Source organism: Caretta caretta, chromosome 8, assembly GCF_965140235.1.
Source record: "Caretta caretta isolate rCarCar2 chromosome 8, rCarCar1.hap1, whole genome shotgun sequence".
Classification (NCBI taxonomy): Eukaryota; Metazoa; Chordata; order Testudines; family Cheloniidae; genus Caretta; species Caretta caretta.
In genome coordinates this window covers 8,595,409-8,617,021 of record NC_134213.1, presented here as the reverse complement: position 1 = coordinate 8,617,021, position 21,613 = coordinate 8,595,409, and the positions used below count along the sequence as shown (strand labels likewise).

Below are 21,613 nucleotides of genomic sequence, written 5' to 3'. Positions count from 1 at the left end.
GTGAAAAAAACCACATGCCTGACTGTCAAAAGTTTTACAGACCAGAAGTGCCGGTGTGGACAGTGCTTTGTTGGTGGGAGACACTCTCCTGCCAACAAAGCTACCGCCCCCGTTTGGGGTGGTTTTGTTGGCTGGAGAGCTCTCTCCCGCCGTGACTATGCTGCGTGCCTTACAGTGGCAAGACTTTAGCGACACTGCTGTAAGCTGCGCAGTAGACATAGCCTAATACAGTAAGCACTGCTATCACTTTATAAGACACTATCATGTATATAAAATCCCAGCTGCACAACCTTCTACTTCCAAACCCAAGAAGGTGAGGATTTTTGTTCATAGTGCAACATGCATTATTATCATAGTATTATCATAATGCCTAGGATTCCCAGTCATGGAGCAGAACCCCATTGTTCTAGGTTCTGTAAAAACACAAGCCAAATATAGTCGCTGCCCCCAAAAGATTGCATACTGTTTGCTCTGTTTTTTCTGCCAGCAGAATATTGTAATTTACAAGAACTCTGTTAATCTTGTCATGTAATATTGGTGATACACATGAATCATGGGTAACTTGACATTCCTGGTCCAGACAGCCACACTAATTAAGTGTGGGTTCGCAAAAAGAAAAGGAGTACTTGTGGCACCTTAGAGACTAACCAATTTATTTGAGCATAAGCTTTCGTGAGCTACAGTATGCATCCGATGAAGTGAGCTGTAGCTCACGAAAGCTTATGCTCAAATAAATTGGTTAGTCTCTAAGGTGCCACAAGTACTCCTTTTCTTTTTGCGAATACAGACTAACACGGCTGTTACTCTGAGATAAGTGTGGGTTATGTGTGGATTTGTGAAGGAAGTCTCCATTTTTTCTTTTGAGTCTAGGATTGTATATACAATACCCGTTACATAAGTCATTGCTATCCCCATAGATTTCCTTTGCTCCTTGCAATTTTTTTTGTTGTTGTTGACAAATGTTAATACTCAAAGGTAACAATTTGTCATGATGTAGAATCAGTTTGAGAAGAAAATACTTCAAGCCTTAAAACCTGATGAGAATAGCCTTGTAGTTCAGGCAGCAGACTGAGTCCCAAGATCTGGGTTTCATTCATAGTTCTGCCATAGACAGAGGTTATACCTTGCCTGGGTCACATAGTGTTTTTTTTATTTTTAACTTCAGAACAAATTACACACTCCACAAGGGAGTTCTTAGGCTAGATTCAATAATGCTTGTAAAGTCTTTTGACGTGGAAGCTGCTATGTAATTTTGAAAGTTTAATAGTAAAGTACACAGAGTAGACTCAAATTGAACCTCTGCAGTGTTTAGTCTAGCCCTACCTGACATAGTGTTATGCATTCTTTCTCGTAGTCCAATTTTGGTGCGTTACACTTGGAGGTGTGATCATTTTATAGATCTCATAAGTCATAGCATTTATTGTAAGGTCCCATGTTTTAATTAGGCTATAAAAGTTCACTTATTCTGAAAGTTGGCATGTATTTGTGTACACACACACAGTTTCCATGTTAAGTGAATTTCCGCAATTGAGTTAAAGCCTTGAAAATGTATGTAACAAATGCATAGATGGAGGTCGCTTATCAAAAGCTGTTAAGATGCTTTAAGCTTTCAGTTTTTAAGGGATTAATAATTATAACTCCAAAATAGCTTTGATTTTTTAAATTTTTTGCCAACTGCCAGAGAGAGGTCTGCAAGATAGCTTTTTTTTTTTTTAATAAATTACTCAAAGCCCTTTTGTAAAACTGCTGCATAAATGGCTGTCTAAGAGCATGGGATTTGGTGGAGCTGTCAAGAAGGGACCAGGCAGTGGCCAAGAAAGATTAAAAAAAATAATAATAATTGTAAACAGCGGTGAAGAGGCATTGGAGAAGAAATGCTTGCCCTATTGGAACAGAGCCCATGCTGTAAGAGAGATTAGGAGCTCTGCAGAATAGGTTCCTTCTCTGTGGAGCTCCTAAGGTTTGTGGGAGAGAGGTTTCCCAACAGGCACCTTAGGAGCTCCACTTGAAAGGAGCTAGGCCAGCATGGCACTTCTGTACATCTTTGTTTTAGCAGCTAGCGAAGTTCCTGACTTGCAGAGTTTCCAAGCTCGGTAAGAGAGAGTTCTGCAGGACAACCGGAACCTTCCTACTTCAAGCTTGCTCCAGTGGGTTTTGACTTCTAACAGCCCTCTTACTGCAGCATCTCAAACTACCTCCCTCCCTCAACTCCTTCCTCTGCTGTCATTAGGGGAAAGAGGGGATTTGATAGCAGACTGCAGCTGGAGGAGTTTATAGAATGTGCTAAGTTAGTCTGAAGTAGGGTTTATGGCATCAGGTTGCTTATGTGGAAGGGGGTTATTTAATGTGCTGCACCATACCTCAATACCAGGACCTTGTTGCATATTATAATTTAGGTTTAATCTGTAGTATATTAAAAGATCTTTTAGTCTTACTGCTTTGGATACTTTGGGAAAAACGAATGACTTGAGGCGCTAATCCTGCAAGTTGATCTGACTTCCGTGGAACTCTACAAGTGAAAGGATCTGCATAAGCAGATCAGCTTGCAGAATCAGGGCTAATACACTACATTTTAAGAATTGACTCCAGCGAGAAACTGCTGAATTGGAATTCATTTGCAAATTGGATACTATTAATTTAGGCTTAAATAGAGACTGGGAGTGGCTAAGTCATTATGCAAGGTAGCCTGTTTCCTCTTGTTTTTTCCTACCCCCCCCCCCCAGATGTTCTGGTTTAACTTGGATTTAAACTTGGAGAGTGGTCAGTTTAGATGAGCTATTACCAGCAGGAGAGTGAGTTTGTGTGTGTATGCGGGTGGGGGGGATGTGAGAAAACCTTGATCTATGCAGGAAATAGCCCGACTTGATTATGCAAAGAGTTGTCACTTTGGATGGGCTAGCACCAGCAGGAGAGTGAATTTGTGTGGGGGGTGGAGGGTGAGAAAACCTGGATTTGTGCTGGAAATGGCCCACCTGTTGATCACTTTAGATAAGCTATTACCAGCAGGACAGTGGGGTGGGAGGAGGTATTGTTTCATATTCTCTGTGTGTATATAAAGTCTGCTGCAGTTTCCACGGTAAACATCTGATGAAGTGAGCTGTAGCTCACGAAAGCTCATGCTCAAATAAATTGGTTAGTCTCTAAGGTGCCACAAGTACTCCTTTTCTTTTTAAGAATTGACTGGTATTCATGAACAGACTTTATTCCATATGTTTGAGACATCTACAAAGATTGGAAGGCCTGAAGCTAAACCAAAACAAAACTAGGACTGACTGTATATAACATTATCTGCATTGTCTGACAGGGTAAGTGGGTAACCACAGTAGCAGCTCCATAGCTAAGATTAAGACATTGTTCTTGCCCAGCTTTGACCATTAATGGCTATTTAACTGTCGCTAAAAAACTTTTTTTGAAAGTCTTGCAAATGTAGTATTATGCTAGGGAAGGCTATTTTAGGAAAGTTTGAGATTACATTTCGCCCACTCAAACAGGTTGGCTTAAAGACAGATTGTGGCACACGCTTATTCTTATAGAAAACTTGCTCACGGATCTAATTTTTTTTTTGTGAGTTCATGAAGCCTGCAGTAGTTAAATTTTTTTTTACTCAGTAATTCTGTATGAGAAAACTGTAATCTGTTGGTTACTGTGCAGGAGGGAGAGGTGGCTTGACCTAAGAGAAGGTAGTGCTGCCTGGATTTCTAGTGCTGTAGTTTGGAACATAACAAAATCCATAAATAAGACATCCATAGAGATGTTTAACTGGGTGTGAAACTCAATGCTTAAGGTAAGGAAAGGTAAGTAAAAATAATCACAATATACCATGGTGCTAGCTTCATGGTCTTAGCCTGTTGTGCTGTCAGCTTCAAGCAGTAATACTATGGTTAGAATGTTACCTATTTCATTACCACTAATGCACTTTAATAACATTTAAAGATGACGAACATGGAACATCTAGCATGGCTTATAATGGAAAGTTATGACCAGCCTCAGCAAGGGAAACATGACCCTTTTCATACCAGAGAGGGGGCAGATAAGAGCTAGGCTTGGTTCATGCTGAAAACTTGTATCAGCATATCTGTGTTAGTCAGGGATGTGAAAAAAACCACACCCCTAACCGACATAGCTATGCCAACAAAACCCTCAGTGTAGATGCAGCTATGCCGAGAGAAGACTGCTTTTCTTGACATGTAGCTCGTGTTGTTGCGGGAAGTGGTATTCCTACATTGATAGGAAAGTCTTGCAGTCAGCTGTGTCAACATAGCTGTGCCGACATGGTCTCTGGATTGTAGACAGCCATAGAAGCTTGGTGCTCCTAAGTCATGTTTTAAGGTTTTGTGTGGCTTTTCCATGTATCTTAGTTGATAAACCCTGGCTGACTGAAAGGGAAGTCTCACTGTTAACTGGGGAAGGTGGCACAGCATTTGCTCCCTATTTCAAGAAATCATGTTTTCATTGAATTTTGCAATTTGCAACTCAGATGCTATGATACTTTACCTTATAAATGTGTAATCATTTTCTATATTCTTGAGATGTTTTGATAACATTACATATTTAGTTTAAGATATATTGCAAATGCACCAGCTTTTCAGTAATTTTTATAAGGATAATTGGTAAAGTATTTTTTGTACATAAGCTAAATATATATTTACATAAGGTTTTAATGTCGCCCAAGAAGCTGTTCTGGTTTAGTGGCTGTATTATAGGCCTGTATGTAGTATTAAACTGAGTATAAGCCACTGATTTAAGAACTGAAATTACAGCAAAGTAGACTTAAGCATCTTGGTAGGGCCAGCCCAGCAGTCTAGTTGCATTGCACTGCATACTCTTTTGTTGGAATATCCTGAACGCGAGAGAGAGCTTGGTCCCACAATTCTTGAAAGTATGGGAAGTGGAGTGGCCCCTCTGTCTCCAGGTAGTTGAGCAGTGGTGTCTAGTTCAGGAAAGAGCATGTTCACCCCAAGTACGGTCATTACAACACAAGGGTTTGAGGGAGGGTTGTGAAAGTTGGGGTATTCTAGGGATTCTCTACCTCGCCTTGCCTTAACCATAGAGAATCAAAAATAATGCAAAGAAGCCTTTTAAACTTCTAGTTTTTGGCTTATATTCTAGAATATTTGTGTGCATTTTGTGGCAGAATAAAAGGATTAGTCTAATGTTGATATTTTTTTATCTGTTTTGCAGCTCTCCTAGTGTTCAGCCATAAGTGGTTTCCAATCTGGACTTGACTGGGAGCATTGCAAAGCTGATGACAGGGGGTGCAAAGTCCAGAGCAGTGTGAAATTTCCTTACTTTTTTCTGGCAAGTTTTTACCAGTAAATATTTTGTGTACCGGAAGCCTTACTGTAAGCTAACTCTCTAAAGGATTAGATGTGAAAGGGTACAATTTCTTCATTCAGGTGATGCACTGGACAGATCGTTCATGTAGTTGATAGGTGCACATTGGCTACTGAAGAGTCAGTTTGTACATTTACAGAATTCATTGAATGCACAACCATCAAGAGGCATTCTTTTCCATGATCAGATCATACGCAAAACATATATAAAGTATTTGCAAGGTTCATGTTTTCAAGGAATGAGTTAGAGGCTTATTGATTTACTTTGAGGTCTGAACAATCTGTGACCACCCTGATTCATTGCATCAGTATATGGCTGTTTTTCTTAAATAGCAGTTGGTGGCTAGGTAGACAGGATATCAGCCTCTTGACTATTTCTACAATATGAAATGCCGTTGGTTTTAGTGTTAATATATTTAGTATTTGTCTGTGGCAGCTGATGAACATCTAGGCCAGGCGTGGCCAAACTGTGGCTCATGAGCTGTATGCAGCTCTTTCACAGTAAAGTACAGCTCCCGGATCCCTCCATACCCACCATTCTCCACCTACCAGACTGGGGGCAGAGCTCAGGGCTTCTGCCCTGCGGCAGAATGGTGTGACTAGGGGTTCTGCCAGAGACAAATGCCGCCTGTAAGAGTGCGGGTGGAGGGGGCACAATTTAAAGGTTCGGCCCTCCCAACAGCTTGAGTCACACACCCCAAAGCACGCTCTCCCTCTTTCGCTCAGTGGCCCCTCCCTTCAGCTCACGGGTGTTAGCTCTGCCTGGAGAGGCAGAGGCAAACAGCTTGGAGCTGCAGGGAGGGGTCTCTGCTTTAGCTCCTTGGGGAGAGGCAGCAGCAAAAGCAGATGAAGCCCCAAGGCCAGGCAGGTGCTTCCCATGGGGCTGAAGGTCTGAGACCCTCCTCCCTTCAGGGCTGAAGCCCCGGGCCCCAGCAGGTGCCTTCTGCAGAGCTGAAGCCCCAAGCTCCGGCAGCTATGCCCCAGCTCTTGAACTTCTGAAGACTGTCATATGCGGCTCAGAGAGTCAGTAAGTTTGGCCACCCCGATATAGGCCTTTATGTAGGTACCTATACCTTCAGATCAGCGGCACTGCTATGGGTACCCGCATGGCCCCACAGTATGCCAACATTTTTATGGCTGATTTAGAACAACGCTTCCTCAGCTCTCGTCCCCTAAAGCCCCTACTCTACTTGCGCTATATTGATGACATCTTCATCCTCTGGACCCATGGAAAAGAAGCCCTTGAGGAATTCCACCATGATTTCAACAATTTCCATCCCACCACCAACCTCAGCCTGGTCCAGTCCACACAAGAGATCCACTTCCTGGACACTACAGTGCTAATAAACAATGGCCACATAAACACCACCCTATACCGGAAACCTACTGACCGCTATTCCTACCTGCATGCCTCCAGCTTTCACCCTGACCACACCACACGATCCATCGTCTACAGCCAAGCTCTGCGATACAACCGCATTTGCTCCAACCCCTCAGACAGAGACAAACACCTACAAGATCTCTGTCAAGCTTTCTTACAACTACAATACCCACCTGCGGAAGTGAAGAAACAGATTGATAGAGCCAGAAGAGTTCCCAGAAGTTACCTGCTACAGGACAGGCCTAACAAAGAAAATAACAGAACGCCACTAGCGGTCACCTTCAGCCCCCAACTAAAACCCCTCCAACGCATTATTAAGGATCTACAACCTATCCTAAAGGATGACCCAACACTCTCACAAGTCTTGGGAGACAGGCCAGTCCTTGCCTACAGACAGCCCCGCAACCTGAAGCAAATACTCACCAACAACCACATACCACACAACAGAACCACTAACCCAGGAACTTATCCTTGCAACAAAGCCCGTTGCCAATTGTGCCCACATATCTATTCAGGGGACACCATCACAGGGCCTAATAACATCAGCCACATTATCAGAGGCTCGTTCACCTGCACATCCACCAATGTGATATATGCCATCATGTGCCAGCAATGCCCCTCTGCCATGTACATTGGTCAAACTGGACAGTCTCTACGTAAAAGAATAAATGGACACAAATCAGATGTCAAGAATTATAACATTCATAAACCAGTCGGAGAACACTTCAATCTCTCTGGTCACGCAATCACAGACATGAAGGTTGCTATCTTAAAACAAAAAAACTTCAAATCCAGACTCCAGCGAGAAACTGCTGAATTGGAATTCATTTGCAAATTGGATACTATTAATTTAGGCTTAAATAGAGACTGGGAGTGGCTAAGTCATTATGCAAGGTAGCCTGTTTCCTCTTGTTTTTTCCTACCCCCCCCCAGATGTTCTGGTTTAACTTGGATTTAAACTTGGAGAGTGGTCAGTTTAGATGAGCTATTACCAGCAGGAGAGTGAGTTTGTGTGTGTATGGGGGTGGGGGGAATGTGAGAAAACCTGGATTTATGCAGGAAATAGCCCGACTTGATTATGTAAAGAGTTGTCACTTTGGATGGGCTAGCACCAGCAGGAGAGTGAATTTGTGTGGGGGGGTGGAGGGTGAGAAAACCTGGATTTGTGCTGGAAATGGCCCACCTGTTGATCACTTTAGATAAGCTGTTACCAGCAGGACAGTGGGGTGGGAGGAGGTATTGTTTCATATTCTCTGTGTATATATAAAGTCTGCTGCAGTTTCCACGGTATGCATCTGATGAAGTGAGCTGTAGCTCACGAAAGTTCATGCTCAAATAAATTGGTTAGTCTCTAAGGTGCCACAAGTACTCCTTTTCTATTTAGGGAACTGTATTTAGTAAGATGAGCTGCTTTATGGCCAAATTCTGAACTCCTTACTCAGGCAAATTGCCATTGAAGCTATTGGTAATTTAGCTGAGTAATAACTGAGTACCTAATTTTACCACCCTTAATCCAAAGTTGTATCTTACTCCAAAGGTGATCCCAGTGTAATGCAATGTTAGCAGAGTCAGGCTGTGTGTGACAACCTCAGACTTTGTCCGTTAGTAGGAAGAATTTTAGTTTTGTAGATGCATAAAGGCAGTGGTGAGCTGGAGTCCGTTCGCACCAGTTCGTGCGAACCAGTTGTTAAATTTTGAAGCAGTTTTAGAACTGGTTGTTAACCCGCTTCCCTGCAGGGGGTGATGAGGCTTTAATAGGCTCCGGCAGGGAAGTGATGTAATTCCTCCTCTGGCCGCCGGGGGCGCTGCACTGCGGGAGCCATGTGGGCTGCCGCGCTGGGCATGAGCTGTGTTGCTGCTGCTGCTCCTGCTCCCCCGAGCAGGAGGCCCTGGGGCTCCCGCTGCTGCCTGGTGGGTCCCTGGCTGCTCTGCTGGGCCTGGGCTGCATCCTGCTGCTCGGGCTGCTCTGAGCCGCTCTCCCTGCCCACAGCCAGCCCCTGTCTCCAGCCACCCCCTCACTCCCTGCCTTGCCCGCGGCCAGCCCCTGTCTCCAGCCACCCCCTCACTCCCTGCCTTGCCCGCAGCCAGCCCCTGTCTCCAGCCACCCCTGCCCTGCCCGCGGCCAGCCCCTGTCTCCTGCCGCGCCCCCTGCCCTGCCCGCGGCCAGCCCCTGTCTCCTGCCGCGCCCCCTGCCCTGCCCGCGGCCAGCCCCTCTCCTGCCCCTCTCTCCTGCCGCACCCCCGGCCCTGCCCCTCTCTCCTGCCGCACCCCCGGCCCTGCCCCTCTCTCCTGCCGCGCCCCCTGCCTTGCCCGCGGCCAGCCCCGTCTCCTGCCGCGCCCCCTGCCTTGCCCGCGGCCAGCCCCGTCTCCTGCCGCGCCCCCTGCCTTGCCCGTGGCCAGCCCCTGTCTCCTGCCCCTCTCTCCTGCCGCGCCCCCGGCCCTGCCCCTCTCTCCTGCCGCGCCCCTGGCCAGCCCCTGCCCCGCCCGCAGCCCTTGCACCGCATGCAGCCAGCCCCTGCCGCAGCCCCTGCCCCTCCTGCAGCCAGCCGCCCCCGCACCTCCTGCCCGCAGCCAGCCCGTCTCCAGCCGCCCCCGCACCTCCTGCCCGCAGCCAGCCCGTCTCCAGCCGCCCCCGCACCTCCTGCCCGCAGCCAGCCCGTCTCCAGCCGCCCCCGCACCTCCTGCCCGCAGCCAGCCCCGCACCCACCACCCTGCCCGCACCCCCTGCCCTGCCCACAGCCAGGCCCTGTCTCCAGCCACCACCGCACTCCCTGCCCTGTCCGCACCAGCCCCGCACCCACCACCCTGCCCGCACCCCCTGCCCGCAGCCAGCCCCTGTCTTCAGCCACCCCTGCACCCCCTGCACTGCCCACAGCCAGCCCCTGCTGCACGCACCTCCCTGCCCAAAGCTAGCCAGCCGCGCACCCCATGTCTCCAGCCAACCCCTGTCGCACCCCCCTGCAGCCCTGCCCGAAGCCAGCCAGCCCCACACCCCCTGTCTCCAGCCAGCCCCACACCCCCTTCCCTGCCTGCAGCCAGCCCCTACCTCCAGTCAACCCCTGCCCTGCCTCCAGCCAGCCCCACACCCCCATCTCCAGCCAGCCCTGCACCCCTCTGCCCTACCTGCAGCCAGCCCCTACATCCAGTCAGCCCCTGCCCTGCCTCTAGCCAGCTCCGCACACCCTGCCCTGCCCGCAGTCAGCCCCGCACCCCCTGCCTCCAGCTAGCCCTGCCCCACACCCCTGTCTGCAGCTGGCCCCACGTCCACTAGTGCCTGTACACCTGCTTCAATGAGGGGGGCAGGGAGCAGCTGGGACCCACACATGTGCACACCCTAGGGTGAGCAGACAGCAAGTGTGAAAAATCAGGACGGGGGTGGGGGGTAATAGGATCCTATATAAGAAAAAGACCCCAAAATTGGGACTGTCCCTATAAAATCGGGACATCTGGTCACCCTAGCACACCCCAGGGAGTGGCGGGGACCCACACCTGTGAAACGGAACTCATTTCTAGTTCAGGCCCATCTTTTTAAAAAAGAACTTTAGGCAGGGTTAACACACGCCCGTATTTTCCTGGACATGTCAGGCTTTTTGGTTCTTAAATCGCTGTCCAGCAGGAATCCTGTCCTCCCGGGAAAATATGGATGTATGGTAACCCTATTGGTACAAAAAATACATACTGGGGCACATCCCTTAAATCAGAACTTTTTATAGAGAACCGGTTGTTAAGATTTTGGCAGCTCATCACTGCATAAAGGGTACATACAATAAGGGGTCTTGGCATTTAAATGCCAAATATACTGCATGTATACTAACTATGATTAACTTGATTGGATAGGGATAAAGAGTTATTCGGTAGTTAGCCCAAATATAAATAGAATTTGCTTTGAGATAGTCCATATGAAAATCAATAGGCTAAATGATTTCTACTCAGGCCATCTCACTTGACAGTCTAAAGAATAAGAACTGGTATTGCGGTCAGGTTGTGAAATTGTTATTATAATCATCCTTTTCACTCAGCTTTTTCAGATGATTTCCAGCTTTTCATTCTAATGTTTAGTCTCAAATATGCATTTTTTTCTTTTGTTTTTTGAAGTTTCAGAAAAATCTGTTCAGCTGTGTGGATTATTGTAAGAAGAAAATTTTGCACAGTTAAGACTATGAATTTTATGCAGGGACTGTATCTTCCTATATTTTTCTACAATACCTACTGCAAGGTACTGATCATGACTGGGGGTTCCACAATAAAAATATTAAAATAATCAATACAACTTTACAATTTCAGGTATTTTTCATATACAACAGCTTTAACTAGCAGCATCATTATATATACCATTGCTGAAAATTAAGACTCATATAGCTACTTTAATCATCCTTGGCTATATCTACACTGCAGTTAGACACCTGTGGCTGGCCCATGCCAGCTGACTCAGACTCGGACTAAGGGTCTGTTTAATCATGGTGTATACGTTCAAGCTCAGGCTGCAGCCCAATCATCAACACTGCAAGTAAACAGCCCTGCGAGTCTGAGTCAGCTGGCATGGGCCACCAGCGTGTTTTTAATTGCAGTGTAGACATAATCTTAAAGCCCTGTTAGTTATTACTCTGAATCCTCTTTACGCCAGGTAGGCTGTCCCGGGCAGGCATGTGGTATGCCAGGAGAATACCTCCAGCATAGTAATGTTCTATTCCCAGCTGCAGAGCTGGCTTCTTCAGCTGTGTGCTACTTCTGCAACAGCCCCAGGTGAAGGGGACGTTCTGAGGTGGAGCAGAGAGAGGACTGATCAGGAAGGGAGGTGGTGTGGTTGAAGCAGAACTGCACCTCAGCTGTTCTGCACCCTGCGGAGCCCCATTGGGGCTATTTAAGCTGGGCACAACTTGACTGCTGTCATCTGAGCTGGGGGCAAAACTGGCTCACAGCCATTGAATAGGAAAAGTGAAAACTGGCCTGTCCTGGCACCAGTGAAACCATAGTGACTAAATTAGGAGTTTTTCAGAACTTCCAGGCTTCAGAGATTTTATCCTTTAGTTTGTAAAACTCTAAAATGTTTCTTGTTCCTTTTAAAGGAAAATGATGGCTTTTTGGGAAAAGGCAAGACCTTATTTTCCAATTGTAGAGTTTGCATTCTGGATTTTTGTATTGAAGGAAACTACTCAAATTTAAAATGGAAAATTGGTAGGGTGTTCCCTGCAGGCTTGATTTTATTAAGAATATGCTCTCTATTTGCCTTCCCACAGAAGGCCTTTAAAAATAAAGGTGACTCAAAAGCACCAGGGAGATATACAAACCTAATAGGGAACATAGCATTCTCAGGAGGAATGAGTTGTGGACCAGAGGCCATTTTTAATATGTATCTGATTGGATTCTGAGTGCTTCAGACTTTATGAAACCTGCTGAATAAGGCTTAAAGGTGTGCTGAGTAAGCAGAACTCCACCCCCATTGAAAATAGCCTAGGCTTATGCTAAGAAAAGTTTTTTTGGGGGCTTTCAGCATAGAGCTGGGCTCTGTGTCTTTCAGTTGGTGCTGAAGGCTCATTGCAGCTGACTTCAGTTAGATTTTAAGTACTTTACAGAATTTGTTACAAATCTTTTAAGAATCTTTAGGTTGCAAAGAAATTAGCTACATAACCTGTTTTTATGTAATTGTAAGGAAGTATGTAAATTTTAGAGTAGAAAAATCAAATCACTAGTTTTACATAACTAATCCTATTCTAAACTTGTTTGCAAGAAACAAGGATGATAGATTCTTTTAGGATTTTGCATTTGTATGTCATTGTTAACTCTTAATGCAGTGATGTATGTGAATATAAATGACTGACCTGGGGTATGTCTACACTACAAGTGCTACAGCAAGGAAAGGGTCTTCTCCATTGCTGTAGTGAATCCGCCCCTTCAGGAGAGAGTAGCTAGATCAACGGAAGAATTCTTTTGTCAACATTGTGGTGTGTATCCCAAAACTTAACTACATCTCTCAATGGTGTGAATTTTTCATGTTCCCTAAGTGACACAGTTAGTTTGACCTAAGTTTTAGGTTTAGACCAGGCCTTGGTCAGCAAGAAGAGGAGGTATAGCTTGTGGTTTTGTATTGCTAGGTAACAGAAAAATATGTTTAAAAATTATCAGAAGGGATACCCTTGGACCACTGACCAGGTTTGTGTCAGATATAATTGACAGAAGATTCTTGAATAGATTATACTGAGGTTTAAATTCCAAGTGGGAGCAAAGGAATCTTGCATTTTCTCGTACTTTGTGGTGGTTAAAAAATTCCTTATGGAAAAATCCTATGGAGGCATCACACTTGTGCTGCTTCCATATGCTGCTTCAGTAGGGTCTATAGGAGCAACAATAATCGGATGATGATTGCATCAGTTTCATTTACTCGTAGCAACAAGTGACATTTAGGTTAGACAGTAGGAAAAACTTCCTGACAGTAAGGGAGGTTGTGGAATCTGTCATTGAAGGCTTTTTAAGAACAGGTTAGACAAACACCTGTCAGGGATGGTGTAGAGTAATACTTAATCCTGTCTCAGTGTAGGGGATTGTAATAAATGACCTATTGAGTTTCCTTCCAGTCCTACATTTCTGTGATTCTGGCCAAATGAAGAATTGATACTGAATTCTGGAAATACCTGAAATCAGGCTCCTTTATCTTGAAGGAGAACTGCTGGAGTATAATATCTTTTGAAATAGGAGATATCTTTGGCTACCAGTTCAATTAATAAAAATAGCTCCCAGGAAGGTAGCCAAACCAAATAACCACACCTCATAACATCAAGGAACTCTCTCTTATTCCTGTTCTCAGAGAGAATGTGGATGAAACTCTTAACTGAGAATACTTATTTTCAAAGATTTGGGCATTTTTTTGTTATCTGGCAGTCAAATTGCTGAAGCTTACCAGTTTTGTACTGTGAATATTAGAGACTTAGGCGTTACGAAAATTGTAATTTTCTAACAGTGCCACCACTTTCTCATGATCTAGGCAGGAAGTAATGAACCACAGTGCAATTACTACATAAGGAGGGAAGGGGACAGAAAACGAGAACAGTCTTCTAGCTTAGTGTAATTTTTAAAATTCTTGTTTGGGGAATGGATAGAGTGAGCCTATTCATAAAACAGGAGTGAGAATTTAAGACAGTGCTGACAGAAGAAACTCAACCTGTTTGGGCCCCACAGACTACCTTTTTAGTAGAAAGCAAATGCAACACAGCATCCCTAAAGATGCGGTGATGTTTACATTATATCTTAAATATTGGTCCTCACCGCTCAAGTACTCTTCCCCAATACAATGTATAGAAGGCGTTCTCCAAAGTTGCAGCACATGATTTACCTTCCGTTTAAAGAGGCTAATTTTCAGAGGTCCTAACAGGTAGTTTTTGACCCTCTTAAGTAAAGGCTAACAGTTTTAATTTGGCTATATAGTTTGTTGAAAACTACTGTCATGTCTTTCAAATGATCTAAAAGCAATGTACTTTGAGTTCAGTTAAGATTTTGATTTTATTTAAATGTTAATATTTAACTAGAGTCTGGATGATGGGAATGGGAAAGGACCTTATTTCACATTTGCTACTGCTTTGTGGGTGGGGATAGATTTCTGCAAGATGTGTTTAACAAGGCAAAAATACTATTTGGGTATGTCTTCACTATAAAGTTAACTCAGGAGATCAGTGCTCGGGTCTGAGTACCCTGCTTAATTTACTTTACGGGTGAGCAGCCATATTGCAAAGCCACACTGGAGTTACTGTGTCCTCATTGTTGCTACCTGTGTGTGTCACTCAGTCTTCTGGGGACATATTCCCCCATATCAGTAAGCTGAGCCACTCTGTGAATCTTTCCCAGTGAATTGTAGGATAACTGGTCTGTCCTCCTGGACACATGGGGGTGTAATTGTAGGAAGGCATTGGAAAAATACCAGCACCTGGATGATTTACTTTGCATCATCACTATAAACTGGGCAGGTTACCCACCAGAGTGAAAATCCCACTCAGGCTTTAGCCTGCGGGCCCAGATGAACCTGCCAGCCCAGGTTGAAAACACCATATGTGTGAAAGGGTTTCTTCTGTGCATGGTTGGGGGATTAAGGGCAACACCCAAGAGCATAAGTGAAAAGTTACTCTGCAGTGAAGACACATCCTCTTACTGTTGATGCAAGAAAAGCTTACTTTTGTAACAGAAACAGCTGGAACCTGTTTTCAAATGAAAGTTTGGATTACATGGGAAACGGTTGTTACCAAAGTGACAGGTTTGCAGAATTTCCACCAGTGAACGGTCTTGTCTGAGCTTCCAACATCAGTGTTTGATGAGAACTACTGTATGTCACATGTACCATCACTCATTTTCTGATGTAATCTTTAGCCAGTATGAGGGTTTATAATCATTAAGAAGTAATGAAAAGTTGCTTGTACGTTTCTATCTTTTAGCCGTGAAGAAAGTCATTTACTGCTGACATGGCCCTCCAGCTAAGCCCCCAGTATCCCCCTCTTCTGGGTTATTGTCTCTTCTCCCTGATGCTGGATTCCTTCAGCAACAGCACTTTTTTTTTTTTTTGTCCCATCACACCCTTCTTTAGCCTCTTGAGTAGTGGCATCGTTTCCTTCTACAACCCTCTTTCAGTAGGGCTGCATACACTACTCAGCAGGCAGCTGCCAGCAATAGCCTCTTTCCTCTCCCATGACTCCTTTTTATCCCCCAGCATGCCCTAGTTCTGATCACTTGACTCCTTGTCAGGTGACTACTCATTACCTGGACTTGGAGGCATGGCCAAAACTAGCACAGGTGCAGCTGAGCACTTAACAAGGCAACTTACCCTGTGACAACTCCACTGAAATTAGTCACCAAAAAGTATCTAATAGCCTTTTCCTGGCCTTAGCTCAGAACCAGTACTTTCCATCATCATCCTTCTCGACCTGTAAGCCACCTTTGACACTGTCTACCACAGTCTTATTTGTGATATCTTGTTCTTGCTTGGCTTCTGTGACTCAGACATCACCCGGTTCTGCTACCTCTCCAATATATCCTTCAGAGGATCCTTTCCAACCCCCTAAAATTCAGTGGGAATTTTGTCCAAAGAGCGTCATCTTTGGTCACCTGTTCTTCTCCCCCTGCACCTTGACTCTGCACACACAAGATCAACTATAATCTCTATGCTGATGATTCTCAAATCTACCTTTCTACTCCAGACCTTTCACCTTCTGTCTAAACTAAAATCTCAGCCTGTTTCCCTGGCATGTCCATGTAGATGTCCAGCCATCAGCTTAATCACAATGTAGGCAAAACGGAACTCCTGTTTTTCCCCCCAAAGTCCTCTGCTTCTTTCCCTCTTCTCTCAATCACTGTGGATAATACCACTACACTCCTTGTCACTCAGGCCCATAATCCGAGTGTCATCTTCAACTCAGCCCTCTAGATCCTCATCCAAGCCACATCGAAATCTTTCCAATTCTTTCTGCATAACATCCCTAAAATATAGCCTTTCCTATCCATCTGCACAGCTGAAACTCTTGTCCAGATTGTCGTAATCTCTTGTCTCGATTATGGTAACGGCCTCTATTCGATCCTTGACAAATGCAGTTTTGTGCTGCACAGATAACTTTCCTAGCTTGTTGCTTTGACCATGTCACCACTCTCTTTGCATTCCCCACTGGCTTCCCTTTCTATGTTGCATCAAATATAAACTACTTGTCTTCACTTTTAAGGCCCATTGCCCAATCCCCGGGCTATTTATCATAACTCACATGCTATTGAGATGTCAGCTTCCTCCTCCAATCAGCTAGTGATGCCAGCTGTCATCACCCACTTCTTCAGTTTTCAGAAGAGTCCATTGTGCTTTCTCCCATGCTGTTCCCCCTGCTTGGGAGGAGCTCCCTTTAAACATCCACAGTACTACCCCGTTGTCCTTCCTTAAATCCGTCCTTAAAACTCTCCTTTGCTGTGATGTCTACAAAATACTTGACAATGATTAGCTAATTTGCTGTGACCTCTGCCTAGCATGCTGGCCAATATTGTTTCATTATTTCCTTGTGCTGGTCTGCATTGAACTGTTGTATCTTGTCATTCCTTAGATTGCAAGCCCTGTGGTGAAGGGCTGTCTTTGTTCTTTGTTTATACAGTGTCTAACATAGGGGCCCTGGTTCATGACCAGGGGTCTTGGATGCTACCACAGTAGCCATAAATATAACATTCTGCATATTTTAGGGATCTGTAACATTTAATTCTAATGTTTACATTTTCTGGATTGCATTATCTGTTTTTTGTTTTTAATATATTAGTGGTATTGTAAATTTGGAGTGATGTCTGTTAATATTGTTTAAGCCCATCCCGATCATATCGTATCCTCAGTTAACATACTTACTAGCAGAATCCCTTATGAGATAAATTTTTAGTACAGAACTTGGCAGAATCATTTTAACTATTACATTCCCATGAAGTGATTCCATGGTGGGATCAGATATTACAAGCAAACAATAGTTCGCTGCTTTAGAATATACATATGGGGAAGACTCAGCTGCATCCAAAATTGAACTTTATTGATGAATTATGAACTGAAAATTTGATTTCACTGGACTTTCGTCCACAAACTTATCATAGGAAATTATGCTTTTGTTGACTGATTCATTAGGTTAAAACTGTGCTGCTTAGAGTTCCAGTATTGACAGCCCTTCTACTGTTGATTTACTGATGGAAAAATTGACAGTTCTTAGCTATTTAATACTGTGGGGTTGGATTCCCTAAAGGGTTGTGCCCCTACAAATGCATTAGTGATACAGAGAGCTGCAGCAGGGAATGAAAAAAGAAAAGAATGAGACGGTTGAGATAAACTGGCAAGAAATTTTTACTTGTTCATGTCATATGTCCATTTCTCTCTGATAACTGTCCATTGCTCCTCTGTAGCAGACTCCTCTACAAATGCTTACTACCATTATGTAACCACATAAAATGTTGGTATATTAAGAGCAATTTACAGGAGCTGCTGCTGCCTCGGGGGAAACTTTTGAAAAACATATTAGCAATATATACTTGAGCTGGTTCTAATAGGAATTTTTGTTCTTGTATTTAAAGTTACAAGCCTTTGACATCACTTTTGATTATAGAAAAGATTGCCTTGTTGCAAATAGAGAATTATGACTTAACTGCTTTAATTTTTTTTCTTTATCCCTAAGAATAAGACAAAAGGATAAAACATACACATTTTCAGTAATAAGTGTTAATGCATCTTTATGGACTTGCTGTTGCCATACAGTATGTGGTTCGCCACAGAAAATCCACTACTTGTAGAGTACTACAAATAAAAATTAAAAAATATTGAACTGCTAATACTAAACATAACGTTTTGATTACTAATATAATACTCAACAGAGACTTGCAGAGGATTTTTATAACAAGTACTTGTGCCTTTTTGAATCTTTATAGTGTTGAGACCTGGGAGATTTCTTTGGTTTTCAAAAGTTTTTGTTTGTTTTATATCTTGGAAATACCAGTAGTAATCAGATCTGTTCCTCCCTGGTTTTGCTGGAGCACTTTTTTATAGAGGTCTTAGGCATTTTGAAATCACACCTTAGTGGAAGGAATCGTCATGTTGAATCTTTAAGACAAATATTTATCTTAAGTGCTAATAAGCCATTCGTCTTATAGCTATTGACAAAAACAAAGTTGAGTTGTCTGACTAAACTTCTCCATCTGTTAACTGCTCAACTTTCATCCTCTTGTAGTGTTTCATTAGTTTTCCAGTAACCAGAATCTTCCAGAGTAGAAAAGACCAGGATTTATAGTGTGTGATGGGACAAATAGGTCCTACGCTGGCAAGGAGAGGGTTAAGGAGAGCGTATGAACCCAGTTGGCCTCACCCTGCTACACCTGCATCAAATGTCAGGCATGGAGAGGGGAGTTAAAAGTAGGAGAGTAGGCCCAGTTGCAGACCAGAGACTGAGCTAGCTTGCTGGCCGGATAAGCCCTTGCTAGAATGGATGACCAGACCATGGGGGATTGGCAGAAGCTTAGACTGTGTGAAGATAAACCCTAAATAGAAGGGTGGTGCCCCTTGGATGACCCTGTTTTGTGTTGTGGCTCTTGAATTCCTTTGGACCTTAACACCCTGGAAGGGATGGAACTGAAGTGTGACTTGGCCAGAGAGCCAAAGCACTGCTACCTTGGATTTCATGGACACAGTCACATTCCAGCAGAGACCCACAGTTGGGTGAGTTGTGCCCTGACAGGCCACAAGGGGATGCCACAGTTGCAACCTGTTACAAATGTAAACAACAAGCAGAAACTTGACAAAAACCTTTCAGGTCTTTATACCATCATAAAGCAGCTCAAAAGGAAGGGGGGGCGGGGGAAAAGCACATTTTCCTTTTTGCAAGTCACCTTTAAGGGTGTGCTGTCTTTAGCTTCTGTTGTTACATATGTCGAGTTTCTAAAAGTAAGTTCAGTCAGCCAAGCTTCTTTCTACTTACTTTCTGTTGGGCACCTTTTCAGTAAAAGTAATGAATATTGGCAAATCTTCACCTTAGAAGCAGGTCGATAGCCTTTTTATTCAATAAGGTCGATAGCCTTGTTATTCAATAATACGTCTATTTTTTATACTTCAGACATACTTTACAACCTATTACAATACAATTGAAATGTTCCGCTGACTACATAGTAACATGTCAGCAAATATTCTAACTCCGTGTAATCTCTGAATATTTTTTTTTCCAATGGAAATGTCTTTCATTTGCTTTAAAGAACCTTATCCCAATATAGGCAGCAAAATATGGGATGCTAGCATTAAAACTAAAAGGGAATATTGTCACACTTTTTTTTACTCAAATCAGACTTGTAAAATGGTGAAGCTGGTATGGAAAGTCATTCAGACACATTGCCCAATTTTTAAAAAAAGCTATAAAATAAAACCACATTATTGATCAGAAATTTTAAAATAGCCATTTTTATTAAGACACACAAACTCTTACTAGATCTGCTGCTTATAATTAAAATACTATTTCTGGTGCTGTGCTGACATTAGAGATGCCGGTAAACAAAGGCTATGGCAAGTTTAACTTATGACTGTTTTTAACACTTGCTTATTCTTGGAACAAAGGAGGAAATAAATTCTTGACAAATGGAATATTACAAAATTGGGTTTGGAAACAAGTTGTTTTCAAACTTCTAAGAGAATATAACAATTAAGAGCATGAAAGAGCCCTAGGTGGCAGATGGGATTGGTAACAAGATATACAGGTTCTGTTTCTGTGCTGCTCAAAAAGAAGGGGGCAAAGAAGGATTTCTGCCATCTTTGCATCATCCAAGATTCTGGACTGCTTCACATGCTGAAATGGCCCCCCAGGCATAAGTTACAGAAACTTCAAGCAGCTCTAATTCACAGCAGCCCATGCTGAGCTGCCTGTGGGCTGTGGTACAGCCTAGAGTTCCCATAATACAATGTACTATTGGCCAAACCTAATCTGACATTCTTCCTGTGCTGGTGCTTGAGAGATGGGCTGCTTAAGATAGCCGTACGCTCTGACTGCACAGGGAGAATTCTCCCTGTCTCCCTCCCTTGTATAATTAGATTTTATAATCCCTATTCCATGATAAGATATCTTTGAGCTATAATGTATCATAATTAAAACTATCTTTAGATAGGTTTTTTCCTAAGAAGCATTTTTATAAAAAAAAATCTGATTTAAATTAAAAAAAAACATTGATTTTTATCCACCCTGATCTCAACAGAAACAATTGAGTGGATATGGAGAGTGTCAACCCTTTAGTGAAGGGTTTGAGACATTGCTGGGCAGCGGAGTCTGTAGTACAACTGTTCCGTGAATGGAATACATTAAGAATTTCAATTGCCAGTATAGTCTAGCACCTTCCACAAACATTAATGGCCTAATTTTCAGAGGTTTTAAGAACCTGAGATTCTGAATTGACTTCAGTGAGAATTGCTAGAGTGAGCACTTTTGAAAAATCGTGCCATAGATTCTGTCCAAGTAAATTAAACATTATATTACAGGAGGTGCTGGCAGTAATGTCTATAGTTAAAGTTGCCTGACACTTATCTTTATAAGACCTTTTCAGTTGCTTAAAGTTTTTGTTAAACTTTGACCATTCAGACAGAAATGTTTAATGCCAGGTGTCTGTATTTAAAAAAAAGAAAAACTTAAGTATGAGCTAAAACAGTTTAGCCCTTTCCAAGAATGAGATTAGGGACAAAATACATTGTTTTGCCATGCTAAAATTCATCAGCATTTTCATCGAGAAGCTCTAGCATCTCCATGCTTTGGAGGAAGGGTGTGAAATTTTGGACTGGGAGTCAACCTGTTGTCATAAATGTGCCTTTTGATGTCCTGTGAAAAACTGCCCAAAATTTGGCCAAGTTGTTGGCTCCTAAAAAAATACATTTATACATGCTCAGTAGAGACTTGAGAGTTTGGTAGGTAAATTCTCCCAAGACTTCATCTGCACTGACCATGATTAAGGCTACAATTTATTTACATTTTTAGTAAAAGTCATGGACAGGTCATGGGCAAGAAACAAAAAATCACAGCCCATGACCTGTCCATGATTTATACCATAAATACCCCAGATTGAATTGGGGTGGGGGGCAGTAGAGGGCGGGGAAGTACGCGGGTGGGGGAGCGCTTCGTCCACCGCCAGGACTGCTGCTTAGGTGGTCCCCGGGGCCTCCAGAGCAGCAGCCGGTGTGATGGGGCTGGGGTTGCTCCAACAGCGGCTGTTGTGGCTGACTGCAGGGCTACCTGACCGGCTGGCTGCAGAGACATTCCAGCAGTGGCCAGTGTGGCTGTCCCCAGGGCTGCCTGAGCAGCTGGTCCAGGGCCAGCTGCTTGGGACGCCCTGAAGTCAGCCACACTGGCTGCTGCAGAAGTCATGGAAGTCTCCGTCCGTGACTTCCGTGACAAACACT

The 21,613-nt window shown here is 43.7% G+C and overlaps 1 protein-coding gene across 5 annotated transcripts in view; it reads left to right on the top strand.

Moving 5' to 3' along the window:
* CNOT6 (CCR4-NOT transcription complex subunit 6) overlaps window positions 1–21,613 on the top strand; it is a 53,115-nt gene that overhangs the window by 3,175 nt on the left and 28,327 nt on the right. Inside the window, exon 1 of one of the 5 annotated variants that reach the window (XM_075131263.1) lies at window positions 5,182–5,298. The exons of the other annotated variants lie outside the window; for them this stretch is intronic. The gene's annotated coding sequence lies outside the window, so the exon portion shown is untranslated. Of the gene's footprint in view, window positions 1–5,181; window positions 5,299–21,613 lie in introns of those variants that run through there. 5 annotated transcript variants of the gene reach the window in all.